General features: G+C 35.7%; 1 protein-coding gene across 6 annotated transcripts in view; it reads left to right on the top strand.

The window, feature by feature from the left end:
• Positions 1-27270, top strand: part of LOC116173400 (glycogen-binding subunit 76A-like) — a 170698-nt gene that overhangs the window by 107143 nt on the left and 36285 nt on the right. For 3 of the 6 annotated variants that reach the window (XM_031490849.1, XM_031490856.1, XM_031490858.1), the window contains exon 2: positions 23773-23850. The exons of the other annotated variants lie outside the window; for them this stretch is intronic. The gene's annotated coding sequence lies outside the window, so the exon portion shown is untranslated. The remainder of the gene's footprint in view (positions 1-23772; positions 23851-27270) is intronic. 6 annotated transcript variants of the gene reach the window in all.

Raw genomic sequence — 27270 nt, forward strand, 5'->3', positions numbered from 1 at the left:
CCATTACGGTTAAGCCATAAAAAATTTTTAAAAGGGGGGGGGCTAACTTAACGTTTTCAAAAAAGTTATTGTCCGGAAGTGCGTCCATTTTGAAAATATTGTTGCATCGGATTCGGCCTTCGGAGTAACTCCTAATAACATTTTTAAAACCTCCTATTTCCTTTTCCCAGAATCGTTTTAACTAAAGCTCTCCAAAAAAACACTCCTGTAGAGTGTTTGCTGAAACACCTAATAATGGCGCCCAAGATTTTTTGTTTACGGCGCATTTAGCGACATGATGAAAAGTTACGATGTAGTAGAAAAACATGTAAAAAACGTAACTTTAGAAAACGTAAGTTAGCCCCCACTTTTTAAAAAATTTTTATGGCTTAACCGTAATGGCGCTAGCTTTAATTCAAGTGGCGCAATTGAGCTCATAACCAGATGTATCAAGTGGCACAAATACCGGTAGCAAAATGCGTTATGGGGGTTTCCGTTCACTTGCCCCCCCCCCCCCCCAAATATATTTAAGGATAACCAAAAAACAATAATGGCGCAAAGATATCTTTTTACGGCGGATTTCAGCGCATACCTGAGAGTACAATTTCGCATGAAAAGATGTTAAAAAAAAGTAACTTTTAAAAACGTTAAGTTGGCCCCCCACTTTTTGAAAATTTGTCACGGCTTAACCGTAATGGCGCTAGCGTTAATTCAAGTGGCGCAATTGAGCGCATAACCAAATGTATCAGGTGACCTAGTTACAAGGGACAAAATACGTACTGGGGGGGCTACGTTCACTTGGCCCCCCCCCCAAATGTTTTTTCGGATTTCTAAAAAACGATAATGGCGCAAGAGTTATTATCGGTGGCGCATATGAGCGCATAACGAGCGCATTCATTTCAAAATAATACGACTATGAAATCTGGGGGGGGGGGCAAGTTAACGGACCCATAAAGGGAGTCCATTCTGCCCCACCCTGTATTTTCCCTAATTGGATGGAGAGCAGGCAACGTGTACACAAAAGATTGATTGAGGGGACCTTCAAACTGATTGCTATATTCTGGCAGTATATTTACTTTTTCAACATATCTCTTGTGGATCCATGACTCTGATTTGCCTCGTGCTCTAACCGTATTTATATTTTCAATAATCACTAATTGGAGAAATGGACATCGATGGAGGGCTTTCCAACGCATTTCGATTGAATTGTTGCGTCAAAAGCATTCTGTTTATGACGAACAAGTACATTATTTTTTAGGTTAAAGGAGTGGAGGTTTCAATTTTCTATTAAAAGGCTTTCGACGCCAATTGTCAGTCCAGAAATTCTCCGAAATATTGGCTTTTTCGAGATATTTACAATTAAGTTTGTACATTGCCATTAGATGTGTCTCGTCTAGACGATCTTTCCGCCCTTTGAAAGTACCTCCTCCGACACTCCGTTCTACAGATATTTGCACTCAAAGTTTTGACATAATTAATAGATGTGTCTCGTCCTGACGTTCTACTTGCCCTTTATGAGTACCCTCTTCCGACACTTCGTTTTCAAGATATTTGCTTCGACTTCAGCAATACATATGCCTCGTCCAGTCGATTCATTTTACCTCTGAGAGGTGTCTCCGACAAAATGTTTTCGAGATATTCGTTGTTAAAGATGTGACATCACCAATGGATAATATATTTCTTTCAGACGCTCCAGTCGTCAGAAAGATGAGCGGTAGTTGGTAGAAAACAATTCCTTTAATTCTTTAATTAGAATGCCATGAAAGATAATTTCTCTCCCCTCCCCCCCTACCATCTCCATCACCCATTGATTTTGACCGCGCGGGAATATTGTGTTTTAAAAGTTATGCACGTTTTACATTCAAAAACAGCAACAGTGGGTGAGAAATGAAAGAGGAAAGACGAGTGGAGAGGAAGAAAATGTGGGTAATAATTATAGACAACAGAGAAAGAATGAAAAATAATAAAATAAAATAGAAAATATTGTAGATGAAAGAGAGGAGGAGGAGATAATAGGGAGGGGTGATTGAAATGACATAACAGGGAATAAAAGAAAATGGGTAAAGATGGGAGGGGAAGCACAAAACATAAAGTCAAGAGCTAAAGAATGCAACAAACACTGGAATTATCAGAAAAGAGAGGATGGGGAACATTAAACGGAAATATGGAGAGCGATAGGAGCGAGTAATACACATACGTGGGAAGAAGGGGGAGGTCGGTAATTGATTACATACTAATAAATGAAAAAATACTGGAAGAAACAAAAGAATTTAAGGTAGGAACAAGGATAGAATCGGATCACCAGACTATGGAAATATGCCTAAAAGGGAAGATAAAAAGATCAAGAAATGTAAAGGTACAAGGACGAAGGGAGATACAGTTTTGCACGAGACACTGTGTAGACTTATAGAAGGAGACTAGAGGTATAAGGAGAAGAATGGGGTAAGTGGAAAAAAAATGAAGCAGAGTATTAAAAAGGTAAAAACGTAGCAACAAGTAATTGCAGAGGAAAGGAGAGGTAATGAAAAGAAGTGGTGGGATAGAGAGTGTATGGAAGAGAGAAACCGATATAGAATAATTACAGAGAAAGAAAGAAGAGGAGAAAGTTGAGAGAACAGAAAAGAAATCCAAAAGAAAATGTAAAGAAAAGAAGATGGAGAACCAGAAAGAATATGAATAAGAAATAGGGGAAATAAAAACATTGTAGGACTCTTGGAAGATGATAGACAGAGTAAAAGGGAAAACAACAGGTGGGAAATACGAACAGGGGACTTATAGCAGCACTTTATTAAGGTACTACAAGGAAAGCGGGAGAAATAGGAGGTGTTAGAAGGAGTAGAAAGAGAGGACAGTGGCAATTAAAGAGTCTGCGATGGTGAAATAGGAGAGGGAGGGAGAGGAACATCAAAATAATATCGAGGTTTGGATGCGGAAACGAGAAGAGAAGGAAGGAGAGGTGTTAAGAAGAAGACGGAAGGAAATGTAGATTTTGTGGAAAGAAAGAGAAAGCCATTGAGCACATGTTATGGGACGAAGTAGCAAGAATAAGGGAAGGCAGGAGTGAAATACTGAAAGAGGGGGGAAGGGGAGAAAAATGGATGAAGGGTTTCTGGTTTTCCTTCTCTTGGTCTTGGTATTTTCCCTATCACTTCCGGTGAACCTGAAATGACCATAAATTTGAATATTTAAATTGTACACACTGTATATTTTTATATTTTGGAGTTATACAGAAAAGTTTACACCTGGTACTTTCTCTTACTGCTTTTTTGTAATTTATACGAGTTTGGTAAAAAAAAATAATTAGCCGAAATGTTAACACTCGTGTTAACATAACAGAAAAAATGTCAAAAAATTATTTAATTTTGTTTTCAATTGCAGATTAGAAAATGATTGTTTCAAACCATCCGGTAACGTAGTTTGTTTGCGTATTTATAGCAATTATTATGTAATCAATTTAAAATGATGTTTTTTACATTCATGGAATAGGTAACCGTTAGATATGAAAACAAATGAGACCAAAGTTCTAACTAGGGATTGAATCGAATACACTAATTACATTGTAACTACGTCATTGAAATTATGTATAAAAATACTATTATAATGTAATCAATTTAGTGAAGGTAATTCTTTTATATTCCACAATCGTGCGAGAATACCTATCGCACATCTCCCTGGAAAATTTCTCTGATAGGTATTCTCGCACGATTAGGGCGTTGTGAGGGGCGTGCACCATCCTGTTGAAATCGACAATTTCTAACTGTTGTTTTTTTGTGCCGTATATCGTTGTATTGTAATAAAAAATGCTACTCAATACAGTACTTTTTACGGCCCATATAAAAAAAAGGTTGATGATGATTTCTCCGAAACGAAACGTTGTATTGAAAATCTCTCAAATAAGAAAGTGTTTATTTTTTATTTTTTAGTAAGTGTTCAAATAACATGAGAAATAAATAATAACAACATCGGCAAATTTGGGTTTTTCGGATGGCATATCTTCGAAATTTTCTGGTTTTCTTGACAGCATGATAATGACTCTTTAATTGCGCAACTTTTTGCTAATTTGACCTTCTTCGTACCTTCTACTTTCTGAGACCCATATGATGGACATTCTTATCTTGCACACAGTGTATATCTAATTAGTCGCGAATTATTATTAATTATACATTAAAACCTACTAAAAGAATTATAGCACAAAAAATATGTGGAGAAGATAACAAAAAAGTGGTGGGATCTAGATGGACTCCGTACAGCGTTTTAAAAATCAATCGGTATTAGACAGGTTAATTAAGTTTTCGACCAACACATCAAATGGAAAATTGTATTGTAAATCCTTACAAACATTTTAATAATATGAGGAGGGAATTCAGCCACAATCTCCCGAAGTATTCGGCGAACTCCCCCAATTTAAATACAGGGTGTACACTTTTGTTGCATTTATTTTAGTCTCTTTGAATCGATTGAATGTTTTCTATTACTGTCGATTACGTCACAACAAAAAGAGTACACCCTATATAGGAGTAACGCATCGAACCAAGCACCTCTTGTGTGACATTTGAATTTTGAAAACAGTTTTTCGAACTGTGGGGCACTTTTCGAAAAACGACAGTTAGGGGGATTTAGGTGAGCCCTTGGGCCACCACAGAGCCCTTATCCTCCGCGTGCAAAACTCACTTAATTTTAATAAATTAATTTTGAATTGCAACTTGCACTATTCGTATACCGCGTCATTGACTATATAAAAGGAAATTTTTCGAAAAGTGCCCCACAGTTAGGGGGTTTTAGGTAAGCCCTTGGGCCACCATAGGGCCCTTATCCTCCGCGTGCAAAACTCACTCACTCACATACTTGCGCGCAATTTGTCAACTTCGGGGACGAATTTGTTGAGGGTTAGGGCTCTTTTCCAAAAAGGGGACGAAAATTGGTCCCGGTGCCATCACTTTCGAAGGCCGTTGATAAAAAAAACGAATGTAACTTCAGCCCGATCCTAGTTATTTTTTGTTTCCCCATTTAGGTTGGTACTATCCCAAAAGCGAATGTCAAAAAAAAGCGAATGTAACTTCAGACTGGTGAGCGAGCCTAGTTAGGTTTATACACAACTTCTTGTGTGCAAATGTGATTTAGTGCATTTCTCTAAAAATAGAATACGACGATTCTATACTACCATTGTTTAAATACTTTAGTTAAACAACCATATGGAAATATTACTTGAACGAAATAAGTAGTTCTGGTCTAGAAAATCCAGTTGGCGCTACTATCGTGGTCTAAATAAGTAGTGACAGTTTACGACGAAAGGTTGCGCTTTATCATTACAGACTTTTTAGTAAGGCCTGCAAAAATCGTCAACAGATGGCTCTCCTTCAATGTAACCCGATCGGCTGCACAGCGTAACTGAGGCGACCTTGAGTAAGAATGCAAGTTGTAACTCTATACGGCTACGATTATACTATATAAACAAAACGCTGATGTTTAGTTCGACAGCAAATTCCTTTTACTTTACTGTTAAGAGAAAGAGTCACATATTTTATTTAATCTTTATTTGAAGCTCTAAAGTAAAGACCGTTTTTTTTCACTGCGCTTATAATAATTAAATTACGTAGGTACCTATGCGTATTACTTGTTTTTACCTATTGTGTGTTTAAGCAAATTCGCATTTATAATAATTTTTGTTCCGGGGTGAGTTGGTTGCGTTCAAACAAGATAAATTACGATAATTAAAATCTGGTAGTAAATTTTGCTTTAAGTTGCGACGGTGCAGTAAATACACTCTGATTTCAAGTCCCTACAATACCATCCCTGTAAAAGGTAAATCGTAACATTTGCCCAATTTTTTTGACGTAATGTGGATTATTCACATTTAACGATCCTCGAGATCGTTTATAATTTTGTATTGCTGTCTGTCTGTCTGTCAGTTCAGTGTGCACGATAACTTTGTTTAAAAACGTCCCATATCCCTTTGAAAATTTTAACACAAATCAGAAAGGTCGTTATTGTTTTTCAGCTACGTAGAGGTAGACTATCGAGCCAAAAACAATTTCGAAGCTCGTTCGGTATTCATTTGTATGGGAGTTTACCCAGAATGTATGGATTTTATTATAAGTCTTTAAACAATGCTATTATTAGAAGTCGAAAAAAAGCTGAATTCAATTGAAATGTATTTCGTTACCTTTATACCTATTATTATTTGTTCAACACTCTAAATTACACTAATTTTTAAGGATCTTCAGAGCCTTTATAGTTTTGTATTGTCCGTTCGTCCGTGTGCACTATAACTCTTTTTAAAAGTGACCGATCATGTTGAAATGGCGTACGAGTAGATACTTATTGGACATTAAGGTCGTATCGAGGGTCGGACGCTATTGATTTTCAGGAAGCTGGCTCAACAGGAACAAAAGTTATAAGACTTCGAGTAAAACGGGAACAGGAAACACTGTGGGCTCAGTATAATAGAAATCAACATATTTTCATTGCCTAGGTCATGTATCGAGTTCGGACTGTCGCTAGATTATTCCCTGACACTTAGATGTGTAACAATTCAATATTCTTCTCTGTGGTCTAGGTCAAAAGTTTTAGAGCAAAATGTACCCAAAATTAGTCTTCACACATGAATTTAGAGTTGTAAAAGCTTTCAATGCCGGAAACATGAATTTGATGTATTTTTATTGACCATATGTATTCTGATCAAATCATGTCAAAATCGTTATCATGCACCAAGATCGTTGGGAAATAGACCAAGAGCATTATTATGATGCCCTAGATTCGAATTTATTTATTAGTATTTTGCAAGGGTGAAATAAATGGACGTTAAAAACGTGGTGGACCGAGTTAAGGATCCTTCAATATTTAGCACTAATCCTTGAAATCGATTGGTGAAGGATTAACGTCGCTGTTTCTTTTCGTTTTCAAGTTTAGACGAGGAACAGATGGATATACGAACGAACAGACGGGCGGACAAAACCATCACATTTCATCACACATCACACAGCAATTTCTTTTGAAAAATTCCTTTAAAAGGAAACCGCGCGTATATATGCGTTAGGTCCACTTGTACGTTTTGCCATCATTTTCTGGAATATAATTACCTACCAGTGGTTAGAAAAACAGTTGTGACATGGCTATTAGAGTAAACAACATGCAAAAACCATCAAGTACGTGGAAGTAGAGGTCAACCAGGCCCTATTTTTTGTCATTGAGATATTTTCAAAGAGTAATTTGGTTCGAATTTTTTCAAAATGTGATAATTTTAGATATGTAATTTCTCTGGAGAAATGGCTGATGGTGGCAATTATTCATTTTAGAGAACTTGTCTAAACGTTTACTGAGCGAAATTTCGGGTTGTGTTTTCTAAAAGTGACAGTTCTCATTATTGACTACTAGTTAGGTAATAATGTCCACATTATTAACCACTTTGAACAACTGCCGAGAAAGCCTACTTTACAAGTGGAAAAAAGGTTCACAATCATGTCATCAGACGCTAGTAGTGAAAAAAATCAATTTACTGGTAGTGAAATCATTTATCAGAAATGAAAAAAATTGCATCGTTTTTCTGTGAATACGAGATTATCAAAGAAACAATGCTTGTTTTGTCTTACAAATTTGTTGCATTTTATACAGAAAAATTGCACATAGGTTCCTTCTTCTGTACAAATAGTAATTTAGAGACATTTCCAATGTCCATCGTCACTGCAGTCCGCACTTTGTCCGCGTAAAATAGCTTCGGCACCAATGAATCATGAATCCCGTCGCACCTGGCAACACTTTGCAGTAGCTGTAGGAAAATGGCGAGGGCTGTTTTTCTTAAGTGATAATCTTTTTTGTAACTTGCATACAAACAAATAGTTATGCTCTCATCATGCACGGTTAATAAGTAAGTAACTGTAATTTCATTTTTGCATGCAACGGCAACTAATACAAAAGAATGCAAGTAGGTACATAATCACTAAAATTTCTACCAAAATGATGATGGTTTAAATTCAAAGATATTTTGAAAAAAAAAGAATTAGCTAAGTAAACTTGGCAAAATGGAACTTTATTACTGAAACGGCAACGTATGCAGTCTTTTATTAAAGGGATAATCGTCTCGTGGCATATAATGTAAGATAGCTGTAACTTGATATACCATCATTCTAAACAATGACACCTTATATATCTGCTTATCAACACCGACATTCCTCTAATGTTTTTATACTTTATCCTTGTTTATAAAGGAATGCGTAGTCAAGTTGTGATCCTCAACTTTTTTAACGTACTTTTGTTTGTTATTAATAGAGTACACCACTTGCCGGATGCAAAATGCGGAAGGTACAGCTGTATCAAAAGAAATATAACGGCAAGTATTTTTACATTGGATCTGTTCAACTATAAAGTATTTAAACAATGATACTACCAAAGTGGATGCTTCACGTTGAGACCTAGCATTTTCTCTTTGTCTTGCTTTTCCTACATTGCGGTCTCGCATTGTTTGATGTGTTGATCATCACCAAACTAATGCCGTGAACCAACTTAATTTCATTTCGGTGATGCAACGCCAATTTAATTGGATATTTTGTGCATACCATTTCAATGAATTTTAAGTTTGCGATAGTGGTTAATCGTCTTCTGTTTCGTACTGAGATTATTTCCTGTAGGGGAAATTCGAGTGGTCTTCTACGTGACCTTGAACTAAGATACGGATGACACTTGCCTTCAAGATAAAGACTAATTGCTGACTACATACTTAATCCTGTTTTTTTTCACCCTTATCGTTTTTGGCACCAATTGTTTATCGACACACTGAAAACCGTGACAATGCAGTTTTTGGCCTCTTAGTCCATCCAGCTTAATGTGTTTTTGATTATAAAAGTTACTACCCGTACCCTTTGAATATAAAATTATATTCAAAGCCGTACCTAAAAGAAATGTACAACTGAAAGTAGTCAATTGGTATATAGTTCCTCTAATACATTCAGGAAGGGGAGTTGCTGTGGTTGACTTCATTCTATTACTAGCCTAGGACACAGAAGTGAAATGACCTATTGTTGGAGATCAAGATTTCCTTCACTAGGAACCTAAAAATGCTACGGAATTTCTCTGGAACTGATTGTTATACTTTAGAAAATACCCTAGTACTCGCATAATTTTCTATTACGCCACGAAAATGTCCCTATAATATTATCTTTGAACTTCGAAATTGGCAGATTACTCGTATCTCCAGCTTTCTATGCATGCGACAAGAACCCATTCACTAACACTAATTTTGATTTACATTAGCTTTATTTATTTGTGTTTTTTATTGTGTAACTAATTTAAAAATGCAGAAGTGTAGAGATAAATTTGTTTGTTTGCGGATAAGCATGTTAAATAAGATTTGTTTTACTCCTTACCACGCAGAGGTTCTGTATGTTTGATGATCATCCAATTTAATGTTTATGATGGTATTAGGTGGTTGACTGTAACGTAACGTTGTAATAAAGGGGATTTAGGTACTTTTTTCTTGTAAATGAAACACTATTATTGTGTGTGGAAAATATAGAAACATAAACAAATAATTATTGATTACTTGTTTCATACTATGGCGTAAAATTTCATTCTAAAACACGTTACGTTTACGAGATATTTTCAAACATTGTTTGCAATGATACCCCATACTGTAACTTTGTAGGCCGCAATCTAATATTTATTATTGTGGATTTTATTAGTGTGAATCACATGGAATTCCTTTGACTTTGCGTCAATTAGTCATAGTAAACAATTGTGGAGAACAATTATTACGAACTGGCGGCCTAATGCGCCCCACGATGGCACCGTTATGAACAATATCTTTAATTTTTGCTACTTGTTTTCCAAGGGATGTTATGATGGTAAATATTTAGTAGCGTTTTCAAACGATATGCGACCTGCATCGTATGTCTACGGTGTTGACCATCGGGCATCAAGTACCGTATTTTGGAAGGTGTTGCTGGCCATATTGGAAGTGTGTATTGATACGCCTATTTCGTTAGATCGTTAGAAAAACGTACGAACGTATGGTTTCAATGACCAAAACCTGACCATAGATATGCTATTTTTGGGCCCAGTGGTGCTCTAAACATTAAAAATACCACAGAACCTCTTGGGAAACATCTCAACCTTGTGGTTTCGGTGGTTAATAACTAAATATGGTGATACAAGCGAAAAATAATCCATCTCCAATTAAAAAAGACCTCGGTTGTTACGATCAGATTAGATATGTGGGATTATGGATATTAAGGGGCTAATTTTGTGGAATTCCATCAACTTTCATCATGCAGTAGAAATGAATTAGTCACATTTTACGGAAATTACACGTGTAGGTACTTCCATGGCTCTTTTACCAATACATTAATAAAGTATTATCATTTTAGTCAAGAAGTTCAAGTAGGTAGGAAAACATTACACCTGTCATAAAACATTAATGTTTAAGTACTTAGATAATATGACAAGGAAACCAAAAAAAAAACGATGCGATAAACTCTACGAAATAAGACGATAAATATAATTAGCTGCGGTATCGTCTCATTAACTTAAGGCAAACTACTATTTATTTTGCTTTTTTTAATGGAGAGAGCGCTGACGAAAGCAAAATGTAAACATATTGGGCGTATCTATAAACTTTTGCGAAATTCTTCACAAAAACTAAACGAACTTTTCGATACTCATCGCCCTTTAAACTAAATATTATGTCAACTGTCATCGCCCCCTTTAAAATCGATATAAAATAAACCTTGTTGATAATTTCTTCCTCTGTCGGCCACCACTGTGGAACAATGGTGCAAAAAAACTTAAGGATTCGAGAGGTTTTTTTTTAAATTGTGTAGTTTTTCGTTTCTCCGACCGTCCGTTTGTGCGTATGATTATGATAACTCTCGACAGTTCTTATAGTTCACGTTATAAAACAGTATACTATACACTGTCTAAGATAAGGATATCTATTATGGCGATCTCGGAAACCATACAAGATACGAAAATGTTGACATTGGGCAAAAGTTGTGCCATTAAAGAGTGCTGCTGTAAAGAAAACCAGAAAATTCCGATTAGTTCCGAAAATATGCGAGAAAAACCGAAATTTTCTAATTTTGTTTTAATTTTACGGATGTTATTTGAAAAGATACACAAAAATAGTAAAAAATGTTCTCATTACCACTATTTGAGCTTTGCAAGGTAGCGTTGAAAGTTTTTCAATACAACTTTTCGTTTCGGTGAAATCATTACTAAACTAATTTTTTATAAAAAAGTACACACTGTATTGAGTAACACTTTTTATTAGGAAAACAATGATGTACGACACAAAAAAACAAAGTTTTAGACTGTTGCTTTCAACAGAATGGCGCCCCCGCGCACAACGCCTTAATCGAGAATATACCTATTGGACATATTTTCCATTTTCCAAAAAAATTGTGGTGATTTCTCCATCGAAATAGTTTCCAACAATTAATTATCCATTTCTAGTAAGATGCTAGCCGTCGTCGTCGTCGTCGTTCGTCTAATCGTCGCGTCGTGAGCTGAAACGCAAACGGCCTGGGTTCGATTCCCGGCCGATGCAGAATTTTTTAAATTTTACCTATTTATCATTTCTACAGACTAATGCTATACCCTTCATACAATCTTTTTAAAAGAAAGGATTTTAAAGGAATTTTGAACTGATTTTGGAAAGGCACTAAGGAAATGTATCCCCATCAACTATTCTCCTCCTCCTTATATCTTCAGCATTGTGGAGATTGTTAAGAGCTTTACCTCATGAGAGTCATGCATTTGAATGTAAATGATACCGCTCAGAGAATCATTTTTTAGGTATATATGGACAGCAAAAGTCAATAGGAATGGTAAATATGTTATATTCCGCTCAAAAATTGCGTTAAAGGCGACCTTTTTGCGGGAAGTAAAAGTAAATCCTGCTGACAATTTCCCTCTTTATTTCCCAACATTTCAAAAAAACCTTAAAATTTCAAAAAGCCCGTCTTAAATTTCCATTACAAAAATTCTGAAATCTAACATTCCCAAAATCTCAAAATAATTCTTTCGATTTTTTTATATTAACTAATCGCCTAAAGGACGATCCTTTTCATCTTATTATCTAATAATACACTCTCATAAGTGTGTTAAGTATGACTCAATGTAAAAATACCGATCCGACGAAAACGTACTTTTGATACACACATTCGATAGTTATTGACCAATAGCAACTAGGTATTATAACCTATAATTGGCAAATAATACTTGTAAAACCAATTTAACTTTCGGAAAATAAACTGTATTTAATTATTAATTGCTGTTTAATGTATATACATTTTTTTATTGTTAAAAAAAGGCAACTATCCAAAAAATCATATAGCACCAATTGATTTAAAAAAAACCTTGTTTGTGGGTGGTAAGTAGAGAAATGAAAATACTATTTACCAAAAAATCTGCAACATTATTTTTCATTTGTAAAATTGTTGTTGCATAGGTTTTTATTTTAGTGTTTTGAATATTTTTTATATAATCGCCACTAGATCAAGGGTCAAAATTGGTGTGGATTTTCGAGTAAGGAGTGCTTTAGAATTGGATTCTAAGGGTAAATTTAAAACAAGTTTAAAAAGTCATTATGCAAACAAATAAGAAAGTTTCCATTGCGCATGCGCAAAATCAAATTTTAAAACTGGTGTTAGATTTGCTTGTATTCCAAGTGCCTATGTATTAAATTTTATTTAAACGCTTCAGTAAATAAGAAAGTTGACATTTTGAACATGCTAATTTTACCTATATTCGTAGTGTTTACATATAAAGTTTCATTTAAATATCTTTATAAATAGTTAGGATCGCATATGTGTTAAACCAAATTTTTGACACTGCGCATGCGCAAAACCAAAAAATATGGGTATGGACGGAATCCTTGGATCAAGCCCTTTCAAATGAGTCTTATATCGCCAAAATCGGTTCAGTGGTTTAGAACGAGTACGTGTGATGGACAGACGGACGGGCGGACGGACGTCAAAGTGCAGCCAATAGCGATTTTTCACTTTGAGGAAAATACGCTAAAAACTAACAATCCGAGGATGTAATTCTTGAACTTTAATCATTTAAATCTGACCTTAATTTAATACGAAATTTGATATGCCCAAAAGTAACAGGCTCCAATAGATTTAAAAGCAACTCTACTAATTTCCCATTTTCGAAATAACATTCCGAAGTCTTTTACATAAAGTACATGAAATACTCTGTTAATTAGCGGGACCTTCTACAGTTCAAAAAGTATCTGAAGGTCCTGGATACGGTAACCTTAGGCTGAAGTTATATTTTGAGATGAATGCCGCTAATTTTAACACTCCAGCATTTACCTCTGCACGGAAGAAACAGTTAGCGACATTCAAAAGGGCAGATTCGTACACAAAGAATTGGTATCGCTAATAAAACTAAATGAGTTTAAATGTATCTCCAGTGGAGGCGTCTGTAGATACGCCAACGGTACTTGTTTGGAATTTCGAAATCAGAGAATCAGAGACAAGTAAAAAAGCTGAACAGCGAAGAAATAAATTGGCTATAATTGATCAGATCAGACGTCAGAAGATCGATATGAGGGTGCTATCTTTATGAAAGAATCCGAATCTTCTGGGGTGTATTTCTAGTGAACATTTGTTTATGTATTTTTAAGATAGTTTTCATTAGAAATCCTAGTGGTAATGGAAAGGGCCCCCAAATATTTTTGAGGACGGGCCCTTAAAATGAAGTTATGCCACTGCACAGTCCATTCCTGTTAATGGTAAAGGCATAAACTACATGTATGGTTCATTTGAACTTAGGAGTTCTCTTCTCAATCTTTATACTCGTAGCTACCATTTTTACTTTTTTGGGTTTTATATTTACTTTATCGTGTACATCTATACAATTTTAAATTCATTTTTATGGGAATTTTGGACCAATTTCGAATAAGGAAAAGATCATGGCCATATACAGTGTGCCCAATAGAACGCATCCATAGGAAAACGGCAATGTAATTTTTCGCGAAGGAGTCCTTTGAAATTAGCCTTCAACGTACTACACCAATCTCTGTCTACCATCGTCCATCAGGCAAGCGCAATAACGTACGCCGAACGCTATAACTTCAAATACACAGAAGCCTCGGAGATCCTTCGCGAACAAATACATTAATTCTGTTTGCCAATGGTCCGTTCAACCTGGGACACTCGGTATGTATAAATTATTCATTATTATTTTCATGCTCAAAGATTGTCATCAGGTACCATTTCGTCTGACCAGAATTTTGGTACGTACCCATTCGTTAGCTCATTTTAGATTCCGCTTAAGAGATTGACGTGACCCCAGGTTAATTCTTCAAGATGCCGTCCCCTTCTCCCAAAATCGACTTGCTATTCGAAAAACATTTCTGATAGTTATTGAGTGCACTGTGTACTCGTTTCCGTTGAGCCAATTACTTTTTGGCTCGAACTTTATAGAATCGCGAAATAAATCATTTCCGTCGTCCTACTACGCCCAAAATTTTGTCACCTGACTCAGAGGTGGTGTGATACGCCTTCGATTTGCATTCAGCCATTGGCCACGGTAAAGGTGCCAAACAACTTGTGGGCGACTAATTTGTGTAGTTTTGAAAAACAAAACGAGGCATAACGTGATTTTTTTCTAGTTTTTCCAGGGGGGGCTTGTTGTGATTTTCAATATAAATAACACCTGCTTAGTGTATTTTGAGAAAAATATTAACGCCCGCCGAAAATAAAAATTGGAATTTTGCCTTTAAAACGTTTACCGTCACATAAAAATGCGGCATCGCGGGAATTATTAAAAAAAGAAACACTCGCTTGTTTTTTTAGAATTTTATTTGTGTTTAGAAATAATTTATGAGCATAACGTACATTACCGTTAATAATAAATCCTTACGAACATGCCATTATGTCAATTTAATCATATGCTTACATACACATACATTGTTGAGGAAGACATGAGTGCAAGTCTGGTGCATTTACGATTGAATAATTCGAAGTAGGCATTTCTGCCACGCCATAAGTTTTGAGTTTAAAATAGGCACAGCATTTTGTCTTTTTCAAATCTATTCTCATCCTAGACAGGTTCGACCGGTGAAACGCGTGCCGGATATGGCAGAAGGTTTCGAAACCCGAAGTCACGAGGTAATTAGCAAATAACATGAGTGTAATTAAATGCACTTTATTAGTCTCACCCCTACTGCACTTCGATAGCTTTTTGACCCTAACCTCGAAAATGGAATCTGAAGTAAAATGTTTATCAATAATATTGTCTATTGGTATTTTGCACATGAGAATTACGCAAGCGCCAATCTCATTCATATACCACGAAATTTCAAATTCGTAATGGTGATTTATTACAATTATTTAATTGTAAACAAATAAGTAACTTTAAAGTAGAGTACAAGAAGGTTATAAAGATCACACCACTATCTATCTCACGTTTCGGTCTCATGAGAAAAAATTAAAATTAGGTTAGAATACGATAACTTTTACGATAAGCCTTCATCGGTTATCTCCACCAATTTTTAAACAACGCATACGGAAAATTACCGAAAGTTGTATGCATCGTTCAGGTTGCTTCGAAATCTGAACTTACGCGAAAAACGACATTTTGGAGACGTCTGCGAAAAATGGTAAGCACTACCTGAAAAGTCAACCAAAATTTGTTGTACGCACTTTTTAGCGCATTTTTGCAAAAATTTTTTAGCGCATTTTTGCAAAAAATTTTTTTTGTAAAAAGTAGCTTTTAATCTCACTTTGGCTCTGGCTGGCTGCTGGCTGGCTGGCTGGCTGGCTGGCTGGCTGGCAGCAAATGTGGGCGCGTAGAAGAACTCTTGTAGAAAGGCAACGGGTGTACGTGTATCTACAGGGCCGTGAAATTTGTCAACCTTAGGGGCATGGCTACATGATGTGGGGTTGGCGACATCTGGGCGTCATCCTCGAGCGTAGTATACTAACGTGAAGGTTTTTCAGTTTTTTCCTATCTTGTACTACAGTTTTGGTCCGATTCTTTTGAAATTGGTGTCGTCGGAAAGATGTTGTAAACGCGCACAACTCCTGCGTGGCGGAATTTTGTTTTTGTCATAGGGGCGAAATTAACGACCTTTTGCGAGGCGCGCGCGCGTCTTCGAGAAGTAGTCAACTTCGGGCGCCTTTTACCTTCCGTTGCGAACTCACGCGGTTTAACGTTTCGTAAATCTCGAATCGCTCTCTCTTTCTCGTGTCGCCAATAGAAGTGAATTGCGAGNGGTGAACGGGACGTCGGAAGGGGGTACCGTCAAGGGAAATGTGGTAGCCCCCGACACGATCTTCCTGATGGTGGAGTCAAATCTTCAAACGCGAATTGCGGGTGAACCGAACGTCGGAAGTGGGTACCGTCAAAGGGAATGTGGTAGCCCCCGACACGATCTTCCTGATGGTGGAGTCAAATCTTTAAAAGCGAATTGCGGGTGCACGAGGAAAGTGGGAAGCGGTTAGTGAATGTAGTAGCCTTCGACAAGATCTGTTATTGATGGTTGAATCGAAAGTGGCTAATAGAATACTGATCTGCCACACAAAAATGCGCTGAAGTCCCTTCGATCTCAAACGAGGACTTTGATAATTTTTCGATAACGTGGCAACCCAGAACTTTAGCCACAACACATAGTGTGTTTTGCACCTTGCCTAAATTAGAGTGAGATCGTGTCATTCGCATTTTCCAAATGGTTCAGCAATTTTCAGCTGTTCATCACATTGCAATCAAAACGCTCAAATTTCTGTCGCGGAAAATCAGAGCGGCAAACCAGGTTTATTTCATAGGTTCTTTGGAATGCTTATAGGAACAATTCCAAAATTAATGTTTTTTTTAACTTAGCAAAACATTTATGAATGTTTATTTTACATTATACCTACATTCCTTAGAAACATTAGAAACCGCATACTTTACAAGTCAATCAAGTAGTATCATAATTAGAGAATCAAGCATTAGCATTACAGACATTACCTACACATGTTGCAATATTTGTAAAACTTATTAAAACAACAATCCAAATTCACCACTAATTAAGAGTGCGTAATCAAGTGTAAATGAAATTAATATCTTCATTAATAATACGATGTGTTAAACAATGGTTATTGTGATAAAAATTTGTTCAAACAAACTGATTAACGATAATTTTGCATTTATGTCATCATTTTCTTTTTGTTTACGCTATATTACGTTAATATTAGACTACTGGGTATCGGCACCAATTAAGATAATAATTCCTCTTTTTCAGGTCAAATTTTCGTGAATGTTTATTCACTTCATCAGGACGTGAATAAACATTCACGAAAATTTGACCTGAAAAAGAGGAATTATTATCTTAATTGGTGCCGATACCCATCCGTAGTCTAATATTAACGTACGATTCCTAACGGCAAATACTCCTTGTATTATTATATTTATTACGATCATGAAAATTACATTGTTTAATGTTTCACTGTATAATTGTAATTTGATTAGCTACACAATAAATTTTTATTATTACAAACATATACATTTCAAACCGTACGACTAGTATAGGCATTAGGCATTGTACAAACGCAGAAACATTACTAGAACAGTCTTAGCCTGCAACCGCAGATACTGGTAGCAAACAACTTGCCTATCTACGAAGTCGATTACTCCGTTTTGTTTGATCGAACTAATATCCATCTGCAAGAAGGCAAAATCTTAAATCTAACTGATAGTGTTCCAAAAATCAACTCTGCCTTCGACAGCTTAATTAATGGGAAACAGAATCACATATATTTTTATACGGATGGTAGCAAAACAGAAGAAGGAATCTCAGTTGGCGCTGCATTTCTTGCTCCTCACGATCAAACATCTGGTACTAAAAGTATTATCAAGGCCGCGTCTATTTTTTCAGCGGAATGCATTGCAATTATTGAAGCATTGAAAACAGCCTTAAAATACAAAACTAGAAATACCTCAATCATAACTGATTCGCTTAGTATTTTACAAACCCTCAAAAAACCAAGTCTTTCGATAAAAACTAGCCCTTACATACTAGAAATCAGACAATTAATTCACACTTTCAAAAGCGGTAACCCGAGCAACTCGGACATATTTTTCTTCTGGGTACCCTCGCATAGGGGTATTACTGGAAATGAAGCAGTAGATAAACTTGCTAAAAATGCAACTTGTTTAGAACCCAACATCAGTAGAGTGCCACCTTTAGATCTTTTTACAGCAATCAGGAAAAATATAATGGCGGAATATAATTTCTACATAGAAAACTTAGGGAAAATCAAGGGAGTGCAGTATTTTGAGCTATGTCATTCCAGGAGGGAAGTGCCATGGTTTCAGGACCTTAACATTCCTAGAAAATTAATTACCTTTATAAATCGATGCCGCTCTGGCCATTACAATCTCAAAAAATCACTATTTAAAATAAAAATTCTGAATAGCCCTAACTGTGAGTGCGGCTACATGGAAGAGGAACTGAATCATGTCTTGTGGCAATGTCCTAGATTTGATGAACAGCGAGAACAACTTATTAAACTTCTTCGAGCACATGATAAAAAATCACCTTCCCCCTCCATATAAATTCATTTATAGGTAAACCGAACGTCTTAATAATGTCATACATCCTGAAATTCATGTTAAGTTGTGATCTCAAAATTTAATTCAAATTGTTCTAATAACCACAGCAAGCTGTATGGCCAGTTAGGCTGGATGCTTTAATAAAAAAAAAAAAAACATGCATTTCAGACATTGCTAAAAAATTACAAACGCAGTACAAAAACACTGAATAGATAATAAATAAGACTACATGCACTACAGATATAAATAAATTAAACAAATATAGCAAACGAGCTTCTGGGTATGGCTACAGCATGTGCAAAACCAAATTTTAAACCTGATGAAGAGATTGAACTACCGCGCATGCACCAAGTTCAAGCGTAGTTGTTGTCAAAACGTACCCAATGCCACTGAAGGTCATTTGATCTCGGGTTCTTGCCCGAACTCAATGCCACTAAAGGTCATCGTGGTTGTTGTCAAAACTAACAAGGTCATCGACAACAAGTCTAAACTAATCAATGCCACTGAAGGTTGAATGGTGCTGGGTTCTTACCTAAACGAATCTATGTCACTGAAGGTTAAACGGAAGGTTCTTATCTAAACTAATGAACGAGTTTTACTTGAGGTATATAGTGTTTAAGGCTGATTTTTTAAAATTTAAAAGTGACAGTTACTTAAGCTATAAAATATGTGACGTACGCAAATTAAGGGATGCCAAGTTGGAGCAGTTTAGTGAAGAGTTGTACGCGTGGAAGGATAATGAATCTTCAACAATAGAACGTAACTAATGGTGAGATGGTGCTTATTGGAAATCAAAGAAAAGATCGTTGGAGACTGCTGGGCTCGATAGACGTTTTCGACGTAAAATTGGACAATTTCGTGTAAATTAGATGTGAATCACCGTGCAGAAATATGTCACTGCAGAATTCAAGGTCACACTTTGGTAATATAAGGCGGGCTGCAGGGGCGCTTAGACAAGAAGCCCCCGTTTAACATTCAGTAACATTGATCACTTTAGACAAGAACCCATCACCGTGTAACCTTCAGTGACACTGATTAGTTTAGACAACAACCACGACGACCTACAGTGTGTTTTAGTTTTGTCAACATCCACGATGACCTTCAGTGACATTGAGTTCAGGTAAGAACCCGCGATCGAATGACCTTCAGTGACATTGAGTTCAGTCAAGAACCCTAGTTAGTTTTGATACCAACCACGCTTGAACTTGGCGCTAGTTCAAATGATCTTGGGCTCAAGGTCAAATTGCGCTGAAATCGGTGTTGCTTACCCACTGAGCCCACAGCTACCGAATACAAAACGACCAAATACACATATTGAAAACTGTAGGTGTAGTTAAGGCCTCGTTCGAGAATGCGCTAAAAAATAATGTTAAACATCTTATTTGCAACTTGGAATGATAGAGTGATATTAAATTAAAAAACTCTTTTGATTTAATTTATTCAAGTTTCAACTCTTATAAAATATTTTCATTATTTAAATGTAATGTATTTATTTCATTAACCCCTAAAAAACAACACCCCCTGGTTAAAATTATTAACATGAATTACAGAAAGTTTGCTATCAATCTACGTACTTTAAATTTGTGGCGAGTTACGTACATTTGCATAGTCAAAAGGGGCATATTTTGTTAAAATAGCAATCTCTAGTTTTCTTTACAATATGTTCTTGAAGAGTACACTTTTTTGAATGTAGCGGCATGGCATAACAAATTTATTATAATACATACAAATTTAAGAGAAAAGCTCAACGGAAAATAGTTTGATAATTAATTTCATAAGTCTCCTCGTTTGATCATGTTTTTTATGTTGTCATATTAAAAAAAAAGTTCATTTTTGAATAATACCTTACAAATAATGGTGCTTTCCATAACAAAATGACTCTCTTAGTTCTGTAGGCGCCTCGGTAGACGTACCCCACTATAAATAATGTAGGTTTACTTACATTTTTTAATGGTTTTTAATACAATAAATTGCTTTCACATAACTAACAAAAGAATAATGTTTTTCTTTTCAACTCAAATTATTAAATTAATTAACACAACTATTTTCCCTAATTTGAGTTTGTCACTTAAATTTGATGATGTAATATATAAAAGCTTATTATGCCCACTATATCCAAAAAAGTGTGAATATGTAATGAAAGCTAGTGGTCATTGAAAAAATAAGCCCCCTTTGACCATGGAGCAGTACGCCACTGCACACGCTACATACTACAAAATACAAAAATATTTCTCAATAACCTGTTTTAGTGCATAGATATATTTCTTTTAATCTCTGTAGGCTGTGCTTAAACGAGAACTATAATTTAGTTAAAATTTCACTACAGGAACATTACCCAAGAATTATGAAAACACTGAAACGCTTTTAATAACAGTGCAAAACATTACAAAAAGATAAGGTTACAACAATTACAAATCATTACATTGAACATTAGTACGTTATGACGTCTATACATCGATATCACATCATTTACAGATATTAGAGATAATTAATGTAGTACTAGAAGAAAAATTAAAGAAACGATTCAGAATCACGCAATGAAAATATTACAAAAGCACTACGAAAACATTACCTAGACATTGCAAAGACAGGATAAAACACAACAAACTGGATTTAAATGCACACACGACAATAATTTCGTCGAATTGGTGGCACCGTTTTCCCTTGCAATGCATTTCGACGTATGGGTTTAATTGAGACCTATTATCCTGTTATCCTGTTTTTGATGGTAATAACTTTCGACAGTTCTTTCTCAGAGAATTGTATATAGTGCGTTCCAGATAAGGAGGGTCACCTCAATACCTCTTTTAAGCGATGGCTCTTTTCAAATATTTAAAAAAATATAGGCATTGCATTTGAAAAACAAAAGTTGCATCGATTACCAGTTGAGCCGGAAGTGATACGAGAAGGTTCAATATGTGATCGGATAGATCGTTAGGTCACCAGATAAAATTATATTTGACAAATTCTTCATATCTCAGCAAAAAAGAGAGATATTGAAGTGGCCCTCCTATCTCCAACGTACTGTATACGCGCATTTTAATTTTTATACGGTTCCGTTTCATCACTTACTCTGCATTGAGACACTCCATTCGCAAGGTATTCGCATTTACCGCATGTGTTTTATGTTAAAACAAAAGGAAAGTACATGTTTGTTTTACATAACTTTATTAACTACGAACGCATGTACTTGCGTGCACGTCCGACTCTCACTGCCCTGTTGCCGGTTCTCCCCTTGTCACTTACTTAATCTATCACACCGCATCAACTCTATGGTTTCGAAAAAAATATTTTGCATCTTTTTTTGTTATGCAGCTACAAAAAGACATTAGAAAAACATTACTCAAACAATGCAACAACATTAGAAGAAAACATTTAAAAAAAAACACCGCACACACTACGTTCAACATAAGCATTACAAAAACAGTACAACAGAAATACCACAAGGTGATGAGAAAATCGCTACCGAAGCACTACAAACAGCCTATGATAATATTATAAAAACATATAATGAAAGTATTTATAATTTATAAAATACAATTACACATCAAAGACTACAAACATTGCAACTGTGCAAAAGTTACATGAATTATAATCAACATTACAAATGCCTTGCGGTCATTTGGGCTACTCTATAAACTACAAACGTTACAATATTACAACCACTACACAAGTTATAAACAATAGAATCACCACATTCAATCGTAAAAGTAACAACAAGAATTATGCAAAACCATACAAAAGCGGTACAAGGCTGACATAATCAATACGCTTTTCTTAATGGTTCTGGGTCACGGTATAATAATCAGTAATTCCTCTAATCTTTGATCGCTTCCTAAATAAAAAACCATGAGACCCAAAGCTAAGACGAAATGAGAAGGTGCTCAAATAAAACGCATAGTGTCAAATTTGCGGTCAGGATGTCTGTCCGGCGCAGATGCATTCACAGTGACAAAACGTCAAACGAATTTATTTATATTTGTTTAAAGAAATGTTGACAAAACACTTAAAAAGTACGAGTATATTATAAAAATCACAGATTTCGCAATCCATCGGAGACATAACGCCAAATGAAAATCACAAATAACTCTAAGCGTCGTAATATGCTCTTAATACTATCAAAGGAGACGGGCGAGAATTTTAGATTGGAATTAATAAAACAATTGAGCACTATTAAGTAAGAACCGGGTCGACAGTATCCACGACTTTTGCTTCACCTACCGATCACGGTCGGGTACGGTACAATTGTCACTTGATGCGACACCGCTGTATTTTCTGCTTGAACGAAACTCGTAACTTTATACCCATATACGAAACCAATGTTAAAATTAACATTGCTATCTGGAACATACGAGTGTAAAGACGTACACACAAATTTTATTTGGATTGTGCTCCAACGCAACGTTGTAATTAGTACCTACTCGTTTACGAAAGGCTTCTGTAAGGTTACGGATGACTGAGTTTATAATGCATCGTTTCTAGAGTATTCGCTTCCTCTCCAGAATCTAATTCAAGTGATGCCCTTATTATTGACCCCACCATCAGATATGAAACAGATGATCGTGAAAATCAAAATATAGGAAACGAAAACGCAAAAAGCTACGACAAATGCATACCATTTTACGAGACAGTGTCTAATTTAGTATGGTCTACAGAAGCGCTTTTCTATTTTCTTCCTATATGTCACTCAAACAGCTTCACCAATTAGCAGTGCTACCAATCGGATAATTTTGTCGAAATCCCCATCCCATTTCCTGGGTCCGCTGAACACACATGAACATCAAATATACATATACAAATAGACAAAGGAGAAAGTGTCTGATGTATGTTTATTATTTAGATAACTTTGTTACATGCGAAATGATTCTATTTGTATAGGTACATGCGAATTTTTATCCTTCCAAAATTTTTCGAAAGAATGTGGGTGTGCTGTAATACTGTTTATTTATTTTACTATTGCGGTCACACCTTAATGTTTTTTATGTGTAATATAACCAACATAAAATCTTGGTTTGATTTATTACGCAAAAACTTCTGGCAACTCTATCAATAGGTACGTGTAACACAGTATAGTTGTAAAATTGCCAAATTTACAAATTCTCTAAATGGCATATGAATTTGGCATCCTTTCGATGTGACGAATGCAGTTGTAGCCTTTTGTGCGATTTTTTTTTCATTTTCTATACGGACGTCTAATTTTATGTATAATTGCATGGCACGTATTTTAATTCACATCCTAAACTTATGCTATTTTAGAATACCAGAAGAAGATGGATCGCCAATTTTGACATAGGTAGTTTACGTCGACGCGATGTGATCGATCAACAGTGATTGGTAAGAATTTCTCATCTTTACTTAATTTTATGGTTTTCCAAAAAGTTTCAAACAAGTTTTATATTTTTCATTTTATGATGAGAAAGCGAGTTCAGTATAAATAAACCATAATTTATGAAGTCCGCTTTGGATACCAATATTTCGGTGAACTGGTCCAACCCAAAATTCAAAAAAGCGAAATAATTAATCACCTCACTCATAAATTTGATGGACAACATGATGATAAATGATGTACGGCATCAGCATGCTGTAATAATTATTCAACATCTATCCATGTTGGCAAAAAAACCCGAAGCTGTAACGAAGACCCCTTTTGCGCTTGTTTTGCGTTTAAAAGTGTTGCTTTAAATAACCGGGATTTTTAACAGTCTCTATTTTTAAATTGGTATAGGTTTCGAAATTTTTAATGGAGATTTCTTGCAATACCTACAATGCAAAATTTAAAGGACCTAAATGCAAAACGAATTATATTGTGTACGATACCGATTAGCTTGGTGCCAGGGCTAGGCTTATACTATCGACTTCAATAATTGTGCAGCAAATAATCCCGTGGGAAAATACCAACATACAGTTTATTTGAAGAATAAGCCTAAACCTCAAAAAAACAATCTATAAACAAATGCGATAAAAGATTTCTTTAAAACGGCATTATTTTTTTGGTGGACGTTCTATAACGTTTCCCAGATCTAGTGGGATTGGGTCGCTAGCATTTCGCATCAATACAAACACGCATAACTCCCATTGCATACATAGGTACGTAACTTTGTTATTATTGAAGATGGGGATTTATCCTGGGATTTATGTAGTCCTGTCTGTTGACTAAAATTCAGTTCAGAAAAGATAAAACATAATTGAAGATATAAAAAAATGAAAAGCGACGGTTTACAAAAAAAATATATATACCTCTAAGTCAAGGTCATCGGATGCGTCACTGACCGGTTATTGTCTGAAAAACTAGTTGGCGTTTATCTGGCGGCCGATAAGCCGAAATTAATAGCGTTTAGGCGTTATTTTTCTCATATGTGCAATTCGCTCGAGATGAAGTAGGGAGAGCTATTTTTTGAATTTTGGGGACTCCGTTTCTGACCGCGGAAGCGTTAAGTGCTCTGCATCGAAAGTAACTAAATTTCAGCGTGTAGCTGCGGCATAGTAGAGCTCTTAAGCGCAGCCTAGAATTTTATGCGGGTGAAATAGTTCGTTTAAAAAAAGTTTCCTCACTTACTGAGAGAAGTGTTAAGTTGGTAGCGCCCCAAGTGAAAATTAACGCGGGCGAGTGCGTGCGAAAAATCTAAGGATGCGCGTTGGGAATACGTAAAATTCGTGTGGAAGTGCTGGAATAGTTTTAGGGCTCAAATTGACCAGCCGGAGAAACTATTGCGAAAATCTGCGTGAGTAGCCCGTAATTTAATTTTTTAAAGAGGAAGACGGTTTACAAAGACAAATTTTCATTGGAAATAATAATAACATAAAGTAAATCGGTTATTAAATCAAGGTTAGTTAGTTGTACAATTTTATAAAAGCAATAATGCAGAAGAAGATAGTAAAGTGAACTTTTTTTGTTAAGCGACGTCAGCGTTACTCACCTGTCTTAAACCGCTTTGTAGATGCTTACGTACGTTTTACTAACATTTTGGTTTGGATTCATTCCACGAGTCCTAAATAAAGCGTGATCTCGTATTCCGAAGTTGGGCAACTCAAGACGCTTTATAATTAAGGTAAAGTGTAATCTGTCCCTTGTTTCGAAATGTTGCCGGTATTACTGTAGTTAGAAACAATCCTTAGTCCGTGACAGGCATTTTCCACTGTAATGGATAGTTTAGTATGCACTCAGTTAAAAGAAGTTAAAAAAGTTTTCCATCTAAATTCAATATTAAGTCACAGAAGTCTTTCAACTGAGTCAAAGGTATAAATTTTAAAATTTAGATTTGTTTGTAAAGAAGCAGATATTCCGCAAGTTATGTTTGAATTGTTCTTATAAAGGGGGTTATTTGATTTAATAAAACAGAAACTAGTCACTGATAAGATCATAGTACAATTTGGGACACTGGATATTTGTTGATGGTGTTAAAAGTTTAATATACATCGATATTTTGATATTCTGTATTTGTTTGCCATTAACGTGGCCGAAGGCAAATGAGATCAATTTTTTTAATTTTCGGGTTTTTTAACTGTCAAAAGTATCTTCGTAAATTTGAGCTAGCCGTCTGTAACTTTTGAAGTTTTCACCATTACAGTAAAAAGTCAAATTCAAACACTACCAACAACCCCTGTATTGTAACAAACGCAGGAAACACGTGTTCAGATAAACATCAGGCGTTTTCGAAATTTCCACCTAACTGGGTTGGCAGATTTGGCTATAGTAACAATTATTTTTACACATTATTGTTGCCATGGTAATTCGTACCAACGCGATTAATAACTTGGTTGAGGTCCTAACCACTCAGAACAAAAAAAATCAAAGTGAAAAAACTCTGGAAAAAACTCTTTAATATTTTTGCTCTTAAATACAATGGCGAATATTCTAGAAATGCAGAGATATCGGGTCGCCCTCAAGTGAATGAAAGATTAGTCACCGGCGATAAGGAATGAAAGTAGATGTGACGTTTTCTTTCCAGGAAATACGATGTCAATTCGAGAATATTGCAGAATGTTCTAGAAGGATTATTGTTTGCTATATAAGTCAGGCGAATTGTGTTTAGTTAGTCAGTTCTAACATCGACACCGAGGTGACGCCCGCCTGTTTACATGTTATAAACTTCAATACAAAGTGAGTGATACATAATTTAGATCAGTCTATTAAAGGACTGTTATGAATTCATTATTAATATTATTGTAAATAAATAAATCACGTAATTGAATTTAGGTTACAATTTAGCAAATTTTATGAAATTCTGACCATTTTTATTGAGGCCTATCTGTCTGTCTGTGAACACATCGGTTCAAACTTTTCACAATTGATCTTGATTGAATAGCAAGCCTATTGCAAATGGGTCAATTCCAATGACCTCGCGGGGTCACACCGAAGTGCTCTGTCGCACATACATAATGTCGCCATTATCAAATATTATTGGCCCCTTTCCACTTTACCGTGTGTCCTATATTGGTTCAAACTACAGTGTATCTCAGCTGTTTTTAAAGCTACAGGCTGAGCCATTTTTTTGTGGAACATTTAATACCACAACCGGAATCATTCTAGCTACGTTTGTTTCTGAGATACAGGATGATAACGAAGAGTGACTTTTTGGGACGTTGTCATATCTTACCATCCATGTAAGATAGGAAAAAGGCAAAAACTGCTTATTTTAGATATTATTACATAGAATCCAGTGGCGCAGTCAAACAAAAAATTTTGGAACATCGTTTCTGAGATTTCACCCAAAATTGGTATTTCTTAAACGCAACGCCCCGTATATCTTAACT

Source organism: Photinus pyralis, unplaced genomic scaffold (assembly GCF_008802855.1).
Source record: "Photinus pyralis isolate 1611_PpyrPB1 unplaced genomic scaffold, Ppyr1.3 Ppyr1.4_LG6, whole genome shotgun sequence".
Lineage (NCBI taxonomy): Eukaryota > Metazoa > Arthropoda > Insecta > Coleoptera > Lampyridae > Photinus > Photinus pyralis.